Source organism: Bos taurus, chromosome 15 (assembly GCF_002263795.3).
Source record: "Bos taurus isolate L1 Dominette 01449 registration number 42190680 breed Hereford chromosome 15, ARS-UCD2.0, whole genome shotgun sequence".
Lineage (NCBI taxonomy): Eukaryota > Metazoa > Chordata > Mammalia > Artiodactyla > Bovidae > Bos > Bos taurus.
In genome coordinates, this window is record NC_037342.1 from 16,956,362 (window position 1) to 16,972,554 (window position 16,193).

Sequence of the window (16,193 nt, forward strand, 5' to 3'; positions counted from 1 at the left end):
CTTCTGCACATCAAAGGAAACTATTAGCAGGGTGAAAAGACAGCCTTCAGAATGGGAGAAAATAATAGCAAATGAAGCAACTGACAAACAACTAATCTCAAAAATATACAAGCAACTCCTACAGCTCAACTCCAGAAAAATAAATGACCCAATCAAAAAATGGGCCAAAGATCTAAATAGACATTTCTCCAAAGAAGACATACAGATGGCTAACAAACACATGAAAAGATGCTCAACATCACTCATTATCAGAGAAATGCAAATCAAAACCACTATGAGGTACCATTTCACACCAGTCAGAATGGCTGCGATCCAAAAGTCTACAAATAATAAATGCTGGAGAGGGTGTGGAGAAAAGGGAACTCTCTTACACTGTTGGTGGGAATGCAAACTAGTACAGCCACTATGGAGAACAGTGTGGAGATTCCTTAAAAAACTGGAAATAGAACTGCCTTATGATCCAGCAATCCCACTGCTGGGCATACACACTGAGGAAACCAGAAGGGAAAGAGACACGTGTACCCCAATGTTCATCGCAGCACTGTTTATAATAGCCAGGACATGGAAGCAACCTAGATGTCCATCAGCAGATGAATGGATAAGAAAGCTGTGGTACATATACACAATGGAGTATTACTCAGCCATTAAAAAGAATACATTTGAATCAGTTCTAATGAGGTGGATGAAACTGGAGCCTATTATACAGAGTGAAGTAAGCCAGAAGGAAAAACACCAATACAGTATACTAACGCATATATATGGAATTTAGAAAGATGGTAACAATAACCCTGTATACAAGACAGCAAAAGAGACACTGATGTATAGAACAGTCTTATGGACTCTGTGGGAGAGGGAGAGGGTGCGAAGATTTGGGAGAATGGCATTGAAACATGTGAAACGTCATGTATGAAACGAGATGCCAGTCCAGGTTCAATGCACGATGCTGGATGCTTGGGGCTGGTGCACTGGGACGACCCAGAGGGATGGTGTGGGGAGGGAGGAGGGAGGAGGGTTCAGGATGGGGAACACATGTATACTAATTAAATAATTTTCTATTAAAGAAAAAAAAAACTTAAAAACAAACAAACAAACAAAAAACTCAACATTTAAAAAATGAAGATCATGACATCCAGTCCCATCACCTCATGGCAAATGATGGGAAAACAGTGGAAACAGTGACAGACTTTATTTTCTTGGGCTCCAAATCACTGCAGATGTTGACTGAAGCTATGAAATTAAAAGATGCTTGCTCCTTGGAAGAAAAGCTACGACAAACTAGACAGCCTATTAAAAAGGAGAGGCATCACTTCATTGACAAAAGTCTGTATAGTCAAAGCTATGCTTTTTCCAGTAGGGATATTTGGATGTGAGAGCTGGACCATAAAGAAGGCTGAGAGCCAAAGAATTAATGCTTTGGAACTGTGGTGCTAGAGAAGACTCTTGAGGTTTCCATGGACAGTAAGGGGATCAAACCAGATAATCCTAAAGGAAATAACCTCTAAATAGTCATTAGAAGAAGTGCTGCTGAACCTGAAGCTCCAATACTCTGGCCACCTGATGAGAAGAGCCACCTCACTGGAAAAGACCCTATTGCTGGGAAAGATTGAGGGCAGGAGGAAAAGCGGGTGACAGAGGATGAGATGGTTGGATGGCATCAGCAACTCACTGTACTAGAGTCTGAGCATTCTCTGGAAGATAGTGAAAGTCAGGGAAGGCCGGCATGTTATAAGTCCATGGGACTGCAAAGACTTGGACATGAAGGAGCAACTGAACTGAAAGACAACAACAAGAAAGCAAAATTGAAACATTTTTACCTTTTCTCTCTACCCTATCCCTCCAGAGATTGGAAACTCTAAGTTTCCAGTAGCTTTTTCAGATAAATTAGAAAAATTATCTCAGTAAGTGGTCCATATAAAGAAATCTTGGAATTCTGCAGATCAGGAGAAGAGAAGAATTCACCTAGATCTGTTAGGTAAAATCTGTGATAAGCCCTTGGTGTGACTTTCCTAGCCCTAAGAGTTTTAAGTTCAGTCTGAGACTCTTTATAAAAATTTCAGTGAAGCAAAAAAAAAAAAAAATATATATATATATATATGATAGTTATGGTTATATAAACCACCAAGCCAGTTTTATTGAAACCAGCCTTAGTTTGCAAACAGACTTATCTTAATTTAGTTATATTTGGTAAAAATCGAGGTTAATTTTACGGAGAAAAAGATATTTTGATGAATGTTAAATCCCAGTTTGTCGATTGAGGTCTGTATCTACTAAGACTCATTTCCTAGATAGTTGTTTGTTGTTATGCTATACTAATATATATTGTCACCCTGCTTATTTAACTTATATGCAGAGTACATCATGAGAAACCCTGGGCTGGAAGAAGCACAAGCTGGAATCAGGATTGCCGGGAGACATATCAATAACCTCGGATATGCAGATGACACCACTCTTATGGCAGAAAGTGAAGAGGAACTAAAAAGCCCCTTGATGAAAGTGAAAGAGGAGAGTGAAAATGTTGTTTTAAAGCTCAACATTCAGAAAACTAAAATCATGGCATCCGGTCCCATCACTTCATGGGAAATAGATGGGGAAACAGTGGAAACAGTGTCAGACTTTATTATTTTGGGGGGGCTCCAAAATCACTGCAGATGGTGACTGCAGCCATGAAATTAAAAGACTCTTACTCCTTGGAAGGAAAGTTATAACCAACCTAGATAGCATATGCAGAGACATTACTTTGCCAACAAAGGTCCGTCTAGTCAAGACTATGGTTTTTCCAGTGGTCATGTATGGATGTGAGAGTTGGACTGTGAAGAAAGCTGAGCACCGAAGAATTGATGCTTCTGAACTGTGGTGTTGGAGAAGACTCTTGAGAGTCCCTTGGACTGCAAGGAGATCCAACCAGTCCATTCTAAAGGAGATCAGTCCTGGGTGTTCACTGGAAGGACTGATGCTGAAGCTGAAACTCCAACACTTTGGCCACCTCATGTGATGAGCTGACTCATTGGAAAAGACTCTGATGCTGGGAGGGATTGAGGGCAGGGAGAGAAGGGGATGACAGAGGCTGAGATGGCTGGATGGCATCACCAACTCAAAGGATATTAGTTTGAGTCAACTCTGGGAGTTGGTGATGGACCGGGAAGCCTGGCGTGCTGCGATTCATGGGGTTGCAAAGAGTCAGACACAACTGAGCGACTGAACTGAACTGAACTGAATATAAAATTTAACTGAATTATTAAAGGATATTCTAAGCTTTTTTCTGAGACTTATCTCAGTAATCAATCTTTTGACAAAGATGAGATGCCTCACAACCTGCAGCAAGGACTGGAAAAAGACATAACTGGACCCTAACTAGAAGACAAGTGTCTAGAGATCTTTGACTATTAAGACCTAAACCCAGTAATAGCACGCTGAGTAGCCTTCTCCAGAACTAGGAATGAGTCTTCCTAGCAATGTGGAATGGAATGGTCATGAAATGCCTCCCAAAGTATGGTCAAACTTATTACCATGAGGGGGTCCTCTATTGGCACTTTGCAAAGGGCATTTGTCATCTGCCTCTGGAGAGACTGAATCCTCTGTTGCTACAGCTGTTTACTTTCACGCCCTGAAGGGAATTCAGGGTGGAGAGTGAGGCACTCTGTGCTTCAAGGAAACTGGCGAACAAGTCTTTAGGTAGATATTTTCAGAACTGATTTCATGATCCTTATCTCCTCAGATCTAGAAAAGCACTAAATCCCTTCATGGTGACATCACCTCCTCATGCCTAGCAGAAAACCTTTTGTAAGGTAAGCACTGGATTGCACTGAACTCCTCTTTCACCAAAATTATATATATTGAGCTATCTTCCTGACCCAGGAATCGAACCCGGGTTGCCCGCTTTGCAGGCAGACGCTTTACTGTCTGAGCCACCAGGGCAGCCCTATTGAGCTTCTTTCACTATCAATTTGGGGCAGTTTCTCAGCTATCTGAGATACCGTTTCTGGAGCTGCAGTCTTCATTTTGCCCCAAATAAAACCTAACTTGCATTTTCACATTGTGCATGTTTTTCTAGTTGACAAAAGTGAGACAAAGTGAGATGGCAGAGAAATATGTTCCAGATGAAGGGACAAGATGAAAACCGAGAAAAACAAGTAGAGAAATAGGCAATCTAGCAAAAAAAGAGTCCAGAGTAATGATGGTAAAAATGATCCAAGATCTTGAAAAAGAATGGAGGCACAAACTGAGAAGATACAAGAAACATCCAATAGGCACTTCCCCGGTGGTCAGTGGTTAAGAATCTGCCTGCCAGTGCAGGGGACATGGGTTCGATCCCTAGTCTGGGAAGATCCTACATGCTGCAAAGCAACTAAGACTATGCACCACAGCTACTGAAGCCCTTGCGCCTGTGCTCTGCAACCAGATAAGCCACCACAATGAGAAGCCTGTGCACTGCAATGAACAGTAGCCCCTGCTCACTGCAACTAGACAAAGTACAAAGATCCAAAACCTATGGGTGGCAGCAAAAGCAGTTCTAAGAGGGAAGTTTACAGCAATATAGTCTTACTTCAAGAAAGAGAAAAATCTCAAATAAACCTAACCTTACACTTAAAGCAATTAGAGAAAGAAGAACAAACAAAACCAAAGTTAGTGGAAGGAAAAAAATCATACAGATGAGAGCAGGAATAAATGAAATAGATGAAGACAGAGAAAAAAAATTATTGAAAGTAAAAGCTGGTTCTTTGAGAAGATAAACAAAATTGATAAACCTTTAGCCAGGTATATCAAGGCAAAAAGGAGAAAGGACTCAAAACAATAAAATTAGAAATGGGAAAAAAAATCACAACTGATACCACAGAAATCCAAAGGATCTTAAGAGACTGCTGCTGCTGCTGCTGCTGCTGCTACTAAGTTGCTTCCGTCGTGTCCGACTCTGTGCGACCCCACAGACAGCAGCCCACCAGGCTCCCCCTTCCCTGGGATTCTCCAGGCAAGAACACTGGAGTGGGTTGCCATTTTCCTTCTCCAATGCATGAAAGTAAAAAGTGAAAAGTGAAAGTGAAGTTGCTTAGTCGTGTCAGATTACTACAATTAAATAAACTCAAAATGGATTAAAGACCTAAATATAAAACCAGATACTATAAAACTCTTACATACACACACACACAAAAACAGGCAAAAACACTCTTTGATATAAATTGCAGCCATATCTTTTTGGATCCAGCACCAAGAATAATGAAAACAAACAAACAAATAAACAAAAATAAACAAATGGAACCTAATTAAACTTAATAGTTTTTGGACATAAAGGAAACCATAAACAAAATAAGACAACTCAGAGAATGGGAGAAAATATTTGCAAATGAAGCAACCAACAAGGTATTTTGTATATCTCAAAAAAAAAAATCCTGACAAGATATTTTGTATATCTCAAAAATACACAAACCTCTCAGGCAGCTCAACATCAAAAAAACAAACAACTGAATAAAAAAATTGGGCAGAAAATCTAAGTAGACATTTCCATACATACAGACAAAAAGCACAAGAAAAGATGGTCAACATCACTAATAATCGGAGAAATACAAATCAAAACTATAATGAGGTATCACCTCACACCAGTCAGAATGGCCATCATTAAAAGTCTATGAACAATAAAGGCTAGAGTGTGGAGGAAAGGGAACTCTCCTCCACTATTGTTGGGAGTGTAAATTGGCATAGCCACTTTCAAGAAGAGTATAACGGTTATTTAAAAAAAATAAAAATAGAACCACTATATGATCCAGCAATCCCTCATATTAATATGTTTGTGTGTATATACATATATATACACACACACACAACATAATATTACTCTGCCATAAAAATGAAATAATGCCATTTGTGGCAACATGAATGAACCTAGAGGTTTATCATACTAAGTGAAGTAAGAAAGATAAATATATATATTATATTATTAAATATAATATCATGTATATGTACAAATTTTTAAAAAAATGATACAAGTAAACTTATTTACAAAACAGAAACAGACTCATAGACTTAGAAAAAAAACTTATGATTACCAAAAGGGAAATGTGGAAGGAGGGATAACTGAGGAGGTTGGAATTAACAGATACACACTCTCAATATATATAAAACAGACAGTCAAGAGAAATCTACTCAATCCTCTGTAATAACCTATTGGGAAAAGAATCTGAAAAGGAATAGATATATGTATATGAATAACTGAATCACTCTGCTTTACACCTGAAATTACCACAACATTATAAATCAACTACAATCCAACATAATTTTTTTAAAAAACACACAAATAAACAATGTACTTAACTCTTCCATTATCTATTTTACACATAGTAGTGTGTGTGTGTGTGTGTATATATATATATATATATATATATATATATGTATGTCAGTCCTAATTTCCCAATTCTTCCCACCCTCCCTTTCCCTGCCTCCACCGTGTCTACATGCTCATTATCTATGTCTGCATCTCTATTCCTATTCTGCAAATCTACTATTTTTCTAAATTCCACATATATGCATTAATATATGATATTTGTTTTTCTTTTCTGACTTACTTTACTCTGTATGACAGACTCCAGGTCCATCCACATCTCTACAAATGACCCAATTTCGTTCCTTTTCATAGCTGCATACTATTCCATTGGATATATATACCACATCTTCCTTCATCTGTTAATGAACATTTAGGTTGCTTCCATGTCTTGGCTATTGTAAATAGTGCTGCAGTGAACACTGGGGTACATTAATATAACATCATAAAGCAATTATACTTCAATAAAAAATGTATTTAACTCTGATAATAGACTGTGAGTCAGATATTATTATTACCATATTCCTGATGAGAAAACTCCATCTCAAAGAATATAAGTAATTTGCCCTAAGTTGAGCAGTAGTAAAGTGGGTGCAGGGATTTAAACCCAGGTCTGTTACACTCTAAAAATTCATGTTCTTCCTCTTGTCACATTTGTATTTAATATACATGTTCACTACAGTGTTATTTGGTAGCTCCAAACTGAATACAACCAAATGTCAAGTTATAGCCACGTCTTAGAATATTATAAAGTCCAGGAACTATATAAGACTACATATCAAGACAGAAATATTAAGTGATATATTTGAGTTATCAAATTGTATGCATACTCATGACTACATTAAACAAAATATAGGAAAAGAACACTAAAAGGATATCTTCACAATAAACTTGTTTATTATGGCATTAGGATTATAAGGGAATATATTTTACTTCACCCATTTTCTGAGTTGTGCCTATATTGTTTTTATTTCTTAAAAGTATAGAGCACATGAGCCACCCTCTCAAGTCTGGCTCCCACTGGTTCTGTGGTTCTTTTCTGTGTAATCTGCCTTAGTTTTTGTTAAGCCAGCATTTTGTGAGCATAGACTAAGAGACTGTGGTGCAGGAAAAAGGAATGTTATTTCTGGTATGCCAGATTTAAATATCAAACTAAGCAGTGTTTTCTGCGTGTGGGTCCCTACAGTCCCTTCCAAGGCAGGCACCCCGGGAAATTGGTTTTGGGGTGGGGACAGTCTAGGAACAGACCATCCAGCCTCTCCCATCTCCACTCTACTGGGCTCAGCATGAATTAGAAGGATAGGTACCACGTCTGAGTTTCAGATGCTGTTCTCCATATGGTCAGCCACGAGATCCGGAGAAGAGTTGGGGACTGTGGATGAAAAATCACTAAGAGGAAACATCAGGGCATTCTGGCTAAACCAACCTGACAAGGATCATTAAAGATGACAGCACTATCCATCTAGCTGCTCAGAACATAAAGCCAGGCATCTGACTCCTCATTCTCTGGGGGACCTCACATCTAATCCATAGCAAACACTACTAACTCTAGAAACAAATAACAATGAAAACACGACAACTCAAAACCTATGGGACTCAGCAAAAGCAGTTCTAAGAGGGAAGTTTATAGAAATATAATCCTACCTCAAGAAACAAGAAAAACACTGAAGAGCCAACCTAACTTTACACCTAAAACAACTGGAAAAAGAAGAACAAAAAACCCTCAAAATTAGTAGAAGGAAAGAAATCATAAAGATGTGAGCAGAAATAAATGGGGAAAAAAAGAAAGAAACAATAGTAAAGATTAATAAAACCAAAAGCTGGTTCTTTGAGAAGATAAACAAAATTGACAAGCCTTCATCAAGAAAAAAAGAGAGAAGAATCAAATCAACAAAATTAGAAATGAAAAGGAGAGGTTACAATAGACATTGCAGAAATACAAAGATTACAAGAGACTATTCAGTTCAGTTGCTTGGTCGTGTCCGACTCTTTGTGACCCCATGAACCGCAGCACGCCAGGCCTCCCTGTCCATCACCAACTCCCAGAGTCCACCCAAACCAATGTCCATTGTGTCAGTGATACCATCCAACCATCTCATTCTCTGTCGTCCCCTTCTCCTCCTGCCCTCAATCTTTCCCAGCAACAACTATATGGCAATAAAATGGATAGTTTGGGAGAAATGGACAGATTCTTAGAAAAGTCCAATCTTCCAAGACTGAACCAGGAAGAAATAGAAATTATGAAAAACACAATTACAAGCACTGAAATTGAAACTGTGATCAAAAATCTCCCCCCAAAAAAAAGCCCAGGACCGGATGGCTTCACAGGAGAATCTATCAAACCTTTAAAGAAGTGCTAATGCCTATTCTTCTAAAACTCTTCCAAAAGATTACAGAGGAAGGAACACTTCCAAATTCATTCTACGAGGACACCATCACCATGATACCAAAACCAGACAAAGACAATACAAAAAAAAAGAAAACTACAGGCTAATATCACTGATGAGCATAGATGCAAAAATCCTCAACAAAATTTTAGCAAACAGAATTCAGCAACATATCAAAACATATCAAAACAGCAACATATCATACACCATGATCGAGTTGGGTTTATTCCAGAAATGCAAGGATTCTTCAATATATGCAAATCAATCAATGTGATACATCATATTAACAAATTGAAAGATAAAAACCATATGATAATCTAAATAGATGCAGAAAAAGCCTTTGACAAAATTCAGCACCCATTTATGAATTCAGTTCAATTCAGTCGCTCAGTCATGTCCAACTCTTTGCGACCCCATGAATTGCAGCAGGCCAGGCCTCACTGTCCATCACCAACTCCCGGAGTTCACTGAGACTCAAATCCATCGAGTCAGTGATGCCATCCAGCCATCTCATCCTCTGTTGTCCCCTTCTCCTCCTGCCCCCAACCCCTCCCAGCATCAGAGTCTTTTCCAATGAGTCAAGTCTTCACATGAGGTGGCCAAGGTACTGGAGTTTCAGCTTTAGCATCATTTCTTCCAAAGAAATCCCAGGGCTGATCTCCTTCAGAATGGACTGGTTGGATCTCCTTGCAGTCCAAGGGACTCTCAAGAGTCTTCTCCAACACCACAGTTCAATAGCATCAATTCTTCAGCGCTCAGCTTTCTTCACAGTCCAACTCTCACATCCATACATGACCACTGGAAAAACCATAACCTGACTAGATGAAGTTTTGTTGGCAAAGTAATGCCTCTGCTTTTCAATATGCTATCTAGGTTGGTCATAACTTTTCTTCCAAGGAGTAAGCATCTTTTAATTTCATGGCTGCAGTCACCATCTGCAGTGATTTTAGAGTCCCCAAAAATAAAGTCTGACACTGTTTCCACTGTTTCCCCATCTATTTGCCATGAAGTGATGGGACCAGATGCCATGATCTTCGTTTTCTGAATGTTGAGCTTTAAGCCAAAGTTTTCACTGTCCTCTTTCACCTTCATCAAGAGGCTTTTTAGTTCTTCACTTTCTGCCATAAGGATGGTGTCATCTGCATATCCGAGGTTATTGATATTTCTCCCGGCAATCCTGATTCCAGCTTGTGCTTCTTCCAGCCCAGCGTTTCTCATGATGTACTCTGCATATAAGTTAAACAAGCAGGGTGACAATATACAGCCTTGACCTACTCCTTTTCCTATTTGGAACCAGTCTGTTGTTCCATGTCCAGTTCTAACTGTTGCTTCCTGACCTGCATACAGATTTCTCAAGAGGCAGATCAGGTGGTCTGGTATTCCCATCTCTTTCAGAAGTCTCCACAGTTTATTGTGATCCACACAGTCAAAGGCTTTGGCATAGTCAATCAAGCAGAAATAGATGTTTTTCTGGAACTCTCTTGCTTTTTCCATGATCCAGCGGATGTTGGCAATTTGATCTCTGGTTCCTCTGGCTTTTCTAAAACCAGCTTGAACAACTGGAAGTTCATGGTTCACATATTGCTGAAGCCTGGCTTGGAGAATTTTGAGCATTACTTTACTAGTGTGTGGGATGAGTGCAATTGTGCAGTAGTTTGAGCATTCTTTGGCATTGCCTTTCTTTGGGATTGGAATAAAAATTGATCTATTCCAGTCCTGTGGCCACTGCTGAGTTTTCCAAATTTGCTGGCATATTAAGTTCAGCACTTTCACAGCATCATCTTTCAGGATTTGAAATAGCTCAACTGGAATTCCATCACCTCCACTAGCTTTGTTCGTGGTGATCTTATTAAGGCCCCCTTGACTTCACATTCCAGGATGTCTGGCTCTAGGTCAGTGATCACACCATCGTGATTATCTGGGTTGTGAAGATCTTTTTTGTACAGTTCTTCTGTGTATTTATGAATAAACGTCTTCAACTAATGGGCATAGAAGGAACCTACCTCAACTTGGTAAAGGCCATGTAAGATAAGCCTACAGCAAACATTATTCTCAATGGTGAAAAACTGAAAGCATTCCCTAGTCGAAGATCAGGAACAAGACAAGAGTGTCCACTTTCACTACTATTATTCAACATAGTTCTGGAAGTCCTAGCTAAAGCAATCAGAAAAGAAAAAGAAATAAAATGAATCCAGTTTGGAAAAGAAGAATTTAAGCTCTCACTGTTTACAGATGACATGATACTGTACATAGGAAATCCTAAAGATAGTATCAGAAAATTACTAGAGCTGATCAGTGAGTTTAGCAAAGTTGTGGGATACAAAATCAATACACAGAAATCACTTGCATCTCTATATACTAACAATGAAAAATCAGAGAAATTAAGGAATCAATGCCATTCACCATTGCAACAAAAAGAATTAAATATTTAGGAATAAACTTACCTAAGGAGACAAAAGAACTGTACACAGAAAATTATAAGACACTAATGAAAGAAATCAAAGATGACATAATCAGATGGAGAGATATTCCATGTTCCTGGGTAGGAAGAATCAATATTGTGAAAATGACTATACTATCAAATTCAATCTACAGAGTCAATGTGATCCCTATCAAATTACCAATGGCATTTTTCACAGAACTAGAACAAAATGCTTCACAATTTATATGGAAACACAAAAGACCCCAAATAGCCAAAGCAGTCATGAGAATGCAGCTGGAGGAATCAATCTTCCTGACATCAGATTATACTACAAAGCTACAGTCATCAAGACAGTATGGTACTGGCACAAAAACAGAAATACAGACCAATGGAACAAGATAGAAAGCCCAGAAATAAACCCATGCGCCTATGGATACCTTATTTTCAACAAAGGAAGCAAGACCATACAATGGGGCAAAGACAGCCTCTTCAATAAAAGGTGCTGGGAAAACTGGACAGCTACATGTAAAAGAATGAAATTAGAACACTTCCTAACACCATACACAAAGATAAACTCAAAATGGATTAAAGACCTAAATGTAAAAACAGAAACTACAAAACTCTTAGAGTAAAACATAGGCAGAACACTTGATGACAAATCAAAGCAAGATCCTCTATGACCCACCTCCTAGAGTAACAGAAATAAAAACAAAAGTAAAAAAGTGGGACCTGATTAAACTTAAAAGTTTTTGCATAGCAAAGGAAACTATAAGCAAGGTGAAAAGACAACCATCAGAATGGGAGAAAATAATAGCAAATGAGAAAACTGACAGAGGATTAACGTCCAAAACATACAAGCAGCTCATATAACTCAATGCCAGAAAAACAAACAACCCAATCAAAAAGTGGGAAAAAGACCTAAACAGACATTTCTCCAAAGAAAACATACAGATGGCTAACAAACACATGAAAAGATGCTCAACATCATTCATTATTAGAGAAATGCAAATCAAAACTACAATGAGATATCACCTTATACCGGTCAGAATGGCCATCATCAAAAAGTCTACAAACAATAAACGGTGGAGTGGGTGTGGAGAAAAGGGAATGCTCTTGCACTGTTGGTGGGAATAAAAATTGATACAGCTACTATGGAAGACAGTATGGAGATTCCTGAAAAAACTAGGAATAAAACCAGCAATCCCACTCCTAGGCATATACCCTGAGGAAACCAAAATCGAAAAAGACACATATATCCCATTGTTCACTGCAGCACTACTTACAATAGCTAGAACATGGAAGCAACCTAGATGTCCATCAACAGATGAATGGATAAGACGTTGTGGTACACATACACAATGGAATATTACTCAGCCATAAAAAGGAACACATTTGAGTCAGTTCTGATGAGGTGGATGAACCTAGAACCTATTATACAGAGTGAAATGAGTCAGAGAAAGATAAATATCGTATTCTAATGCATACATATGAAATCTAGAAAAATGGTACTCAAGAATTTATTTATAGGACAGAAGTGGAGAAATAGACATAGAGAGTAGACTTATGGACATGGGGGAAGGGAAGGAGAAGGTGAGATGTATGGAAACAGTAACATGGAAACTTATCTTACCATATGTAAAATAGATAGCCAACAGGAATTTGCTGTATGGCTCAGGAAACTCAAATAGGGGCTCTGTATCAACCTAGAGGGGTGGAATGGGGCGGGAGATGGGAGGGAGATTCAAAAGGTAAGGGATAAATGTATTCCTATGGCTGATTAATATTGCGGTTTGACAGAAAACAATAAAATCCTATAAAGCAATTATCCTTCAATAAAAAATAAATTTTAAAAATAGCATATTAAGAACTACTGAGAAAACATGCAATTATAGGAAAATCAGATTGTCAACATATAGTTTAAAGGGCAGAGAAATAAGCAAAGGCATAAAGTACAATGAAAAGATCATATTAAACTCTTGATCTGAATTCTGTCTTGAGTAATAGCTAATCTCTCAGAGCCTCTGTTTTCTCATTATAAAAATACCTGCTTTTCAGGGTTAGCATGAGAATCAAATGAAATGATTCATATTAAATATTTAAATAACTATAAAAGCACTATGCAAATGTTAGTTATTATTGCTATATGAAACAAAGGATGCACAAGATTCTTGTCCTGAATTCTAGATATGAAGAGAAGTCCATGTAACGTACTCTGAGTTAGGGTACCCCACTGAGTTAAAAGACCATGCATTTTGAGGTTGTCACATTTCCTTCAAGATTATAGATCACATCATATATATATATATATATATATATGGTGTGGTATTCTTCAATTTCATGTAAGAAATTGAAGGTGAATTCACAGATTTGCTCCTCACTATTCAACAAACCATTAATAAGTTTCTTTTATGTGTAAGTAAGTGGACATCAGACAGCCCTGCTGTGTCTGAGCTAACAGCCTGATGCTGTCACCATAGCTAGCCTCTAAGGTATCTCTCTTCTTAGAATGCCACACAGTATGAACTCTACAGTTGGAAATGAGGTTAAAACTTGTCCTGACACCTTGTAATCCTGAGCATGTCATAACCTGATCAAGTGTCAGCTTTCCCACTTCCCCATTATAGCACTTAGCACACAGCAGGTACTTGACACTGTTAGGTCCTTTCTGTTCCTTTCTTTACTGGGCAGTCAACAGTTAAAAAGCAAAGCCAAACAAAAACAGAAATGTATAAAAGAAACCTATATAATCATATCTTCAATTCTTACCATTATAGATACCTGACATTATTATTATTTTATTAAATTTGCAATCTCAACTATTTATAACAACCAAGAAAGTTCATACCAAATATTAATTATTTATCTAAGAAATACATCTGGACTAAAAGTACTTTAAGAACAATGCACAAAACATCACTTGGTAAATAAGCTAGGCCAAGCTCTGGGTATGCATATCTCATCTATTATTGGTACAATTATAAAGGCCATAAGTTTCTTGAAGGTATAAAATCTTTTTGGTAAATTTTAACTCTGAAAATAAAGCCAACAGCTAATGCTGATGCTAGGAATGAAAAAGTATGAAAAAGAAGTGTTTCTTAGCCAGAATATAGAACTTTTGAGTTAAATAGCAAAAGAAAAAGTGCATGCATACCTCAGATAGGAAAAGAACAGATTTACTTCTAAAAGAAATGAATAGTTGTTCATAAAACTATTTCTAAGAGAACCCAAGCTAGGATTTAAAAAATATACTTTGTTAGAAACTATATAAAACAGCGACACTAATAATTTTTTTAGATTTTGAGACTATCCTACATTTGAATACTTAGAATAATGTCTCAGGTCACATCGTCTCATGAATGTCAAGAAACGCATGTGTTTTCATGCTCAAAGATGCTGTTCAAAATACACTCAAATATCATTGCTCCATCCAGGTGGAGCCTCAGCAGCTTAAAAGAGTAGGTTTCTCTTTTATCATACATAATTCCATTTCTTGTATAATGAAAACCTTAACTCCAACCCAGACAAGTAGTTTTCATTCATTCATGAACAACATCTACCGAGCCTTCTCTAAGGTCAGAAAATGGCAATAGAAGAGCAGAAAGAAAAGAATACATGCAGCCTGCCACAGATGAAATGAATGCAGATAATGGAGAGTGAGGGCACTTATGATTTTCTAATTCTTCTGAATATATTCCTTCTTGAATCAGCTTTAGATTCTTCGTTCAGATTATCAAGAAATCATTTGTCTCGACTGTAAAAGGATAATGTTATACTGTGACTGAATCAGTGTGGCTGACTTGAACCTAGTTTCACTGTCACAAATGATACCTGACTAGATAAAGCCGTAGGTTACCATAAAGAAAGTGTAAAAGCAGAACTCACTGAAAAACATTTTTGGACAGTACCTTAAGATTAAAACATCAGAAGATATATTGTTTGAACCTATGGTTAGAGCTGTGACAAATCTAAAACCTATTTCCTCTTAAATATAAACAAAGTTAATTCACAAGACCTTATTCTTTATAAACTAAAATTTAGTTGTAAGCATGATGGCAATATATGAATACTTAATGTCTTATTTTTATGAAAAGCAATTCTTTTGTCTGCCTCTTAATGAAGAAAGTCTACCTTTCCTCAACTGTAGTATTACCTTTCTTTCTTTATGTAGGTGTATAATATCTAGGATGAGGTAAAGATTACAAGCAATCTGACATACTACAACAGCCCATGAGTGAACTGCTCTCATTCCCCTTACATAATCCCCTTACTCTAGTCCTTCCTTCCCTAACTTTGAGAAAGGGAAGCTCCAGTCCTCAGAGAGTAGTGCTGACAGGAGTATTTACAAACAACACACTAATGCACGGAGAACTTCCTACTTCCTAACATAGCAGGGAAAAAAAGTGATCCCTAAGAAAAGGAAATTGTAAAAACTGAAAACTTTGGCATCAGAGAGAAGTGGGTTCAATCCTAGGTAGAGCACTATAACCTTGGTCAAATTTTTAATCTACTTGAGGCTTAATTTTCTCAACAGAAAGACAATAAATACTAACCTTTTCTTCTACTATGAGTAAAAGAATACTAGATTTGGAGTCATAAGGCATGGGCTCAAGTTCTAGTTATCTCCTCTAAGACAGGGAAAGGCTACCCACTCCAGTATTCAGGCCTGGAGAATTCCATGAACTACACAGTCCATGGGGTCGCAAAGAGTCAGATACAACTGAGTGACTTTCACTTCTTCTTAGTTGCTCAGTCGTGTTTGACTCTTTGCGACCCCATGGACAGTAGCCTGCCAGGCTCCTCTGTCCATGGGGATTCTCCAGGCAAGAACACTGGAGTGGGTTGCCATGCCTTCCTCCAGGGGATCTTCCCAACCCAAGGATCAAACCCAGGTCTTCCACATTGCAGGCAAATTCTTCACTGTCTGAGCCACCAGGTAAGCCCAATAATAAAATACCAAGGAAATAATATAAAAACTCTGTGAGACTCAATTTCTTCAATTATTAAAGATGGATCAAAGTATCTACTTTATACTTCTTATGAGGAACTAAGCAAAGAAAATGTTTCCTATAAATAA

The 16,193-nt window shown here is 37.8% G+C and overlaps 1 protein-coding gene across 3 annotated transcripts in view; it reads right to left on the minus strand.

The window, feature by feature from the left end:
* ALKBH8 (alkB homolog 8, tRNA methyltransferase) overlaps nt 1-16,193 on the minus strand; it is a 125,320-nt gene that overhangs the window by 22,627 nt on the left and 86,500 nt on the right.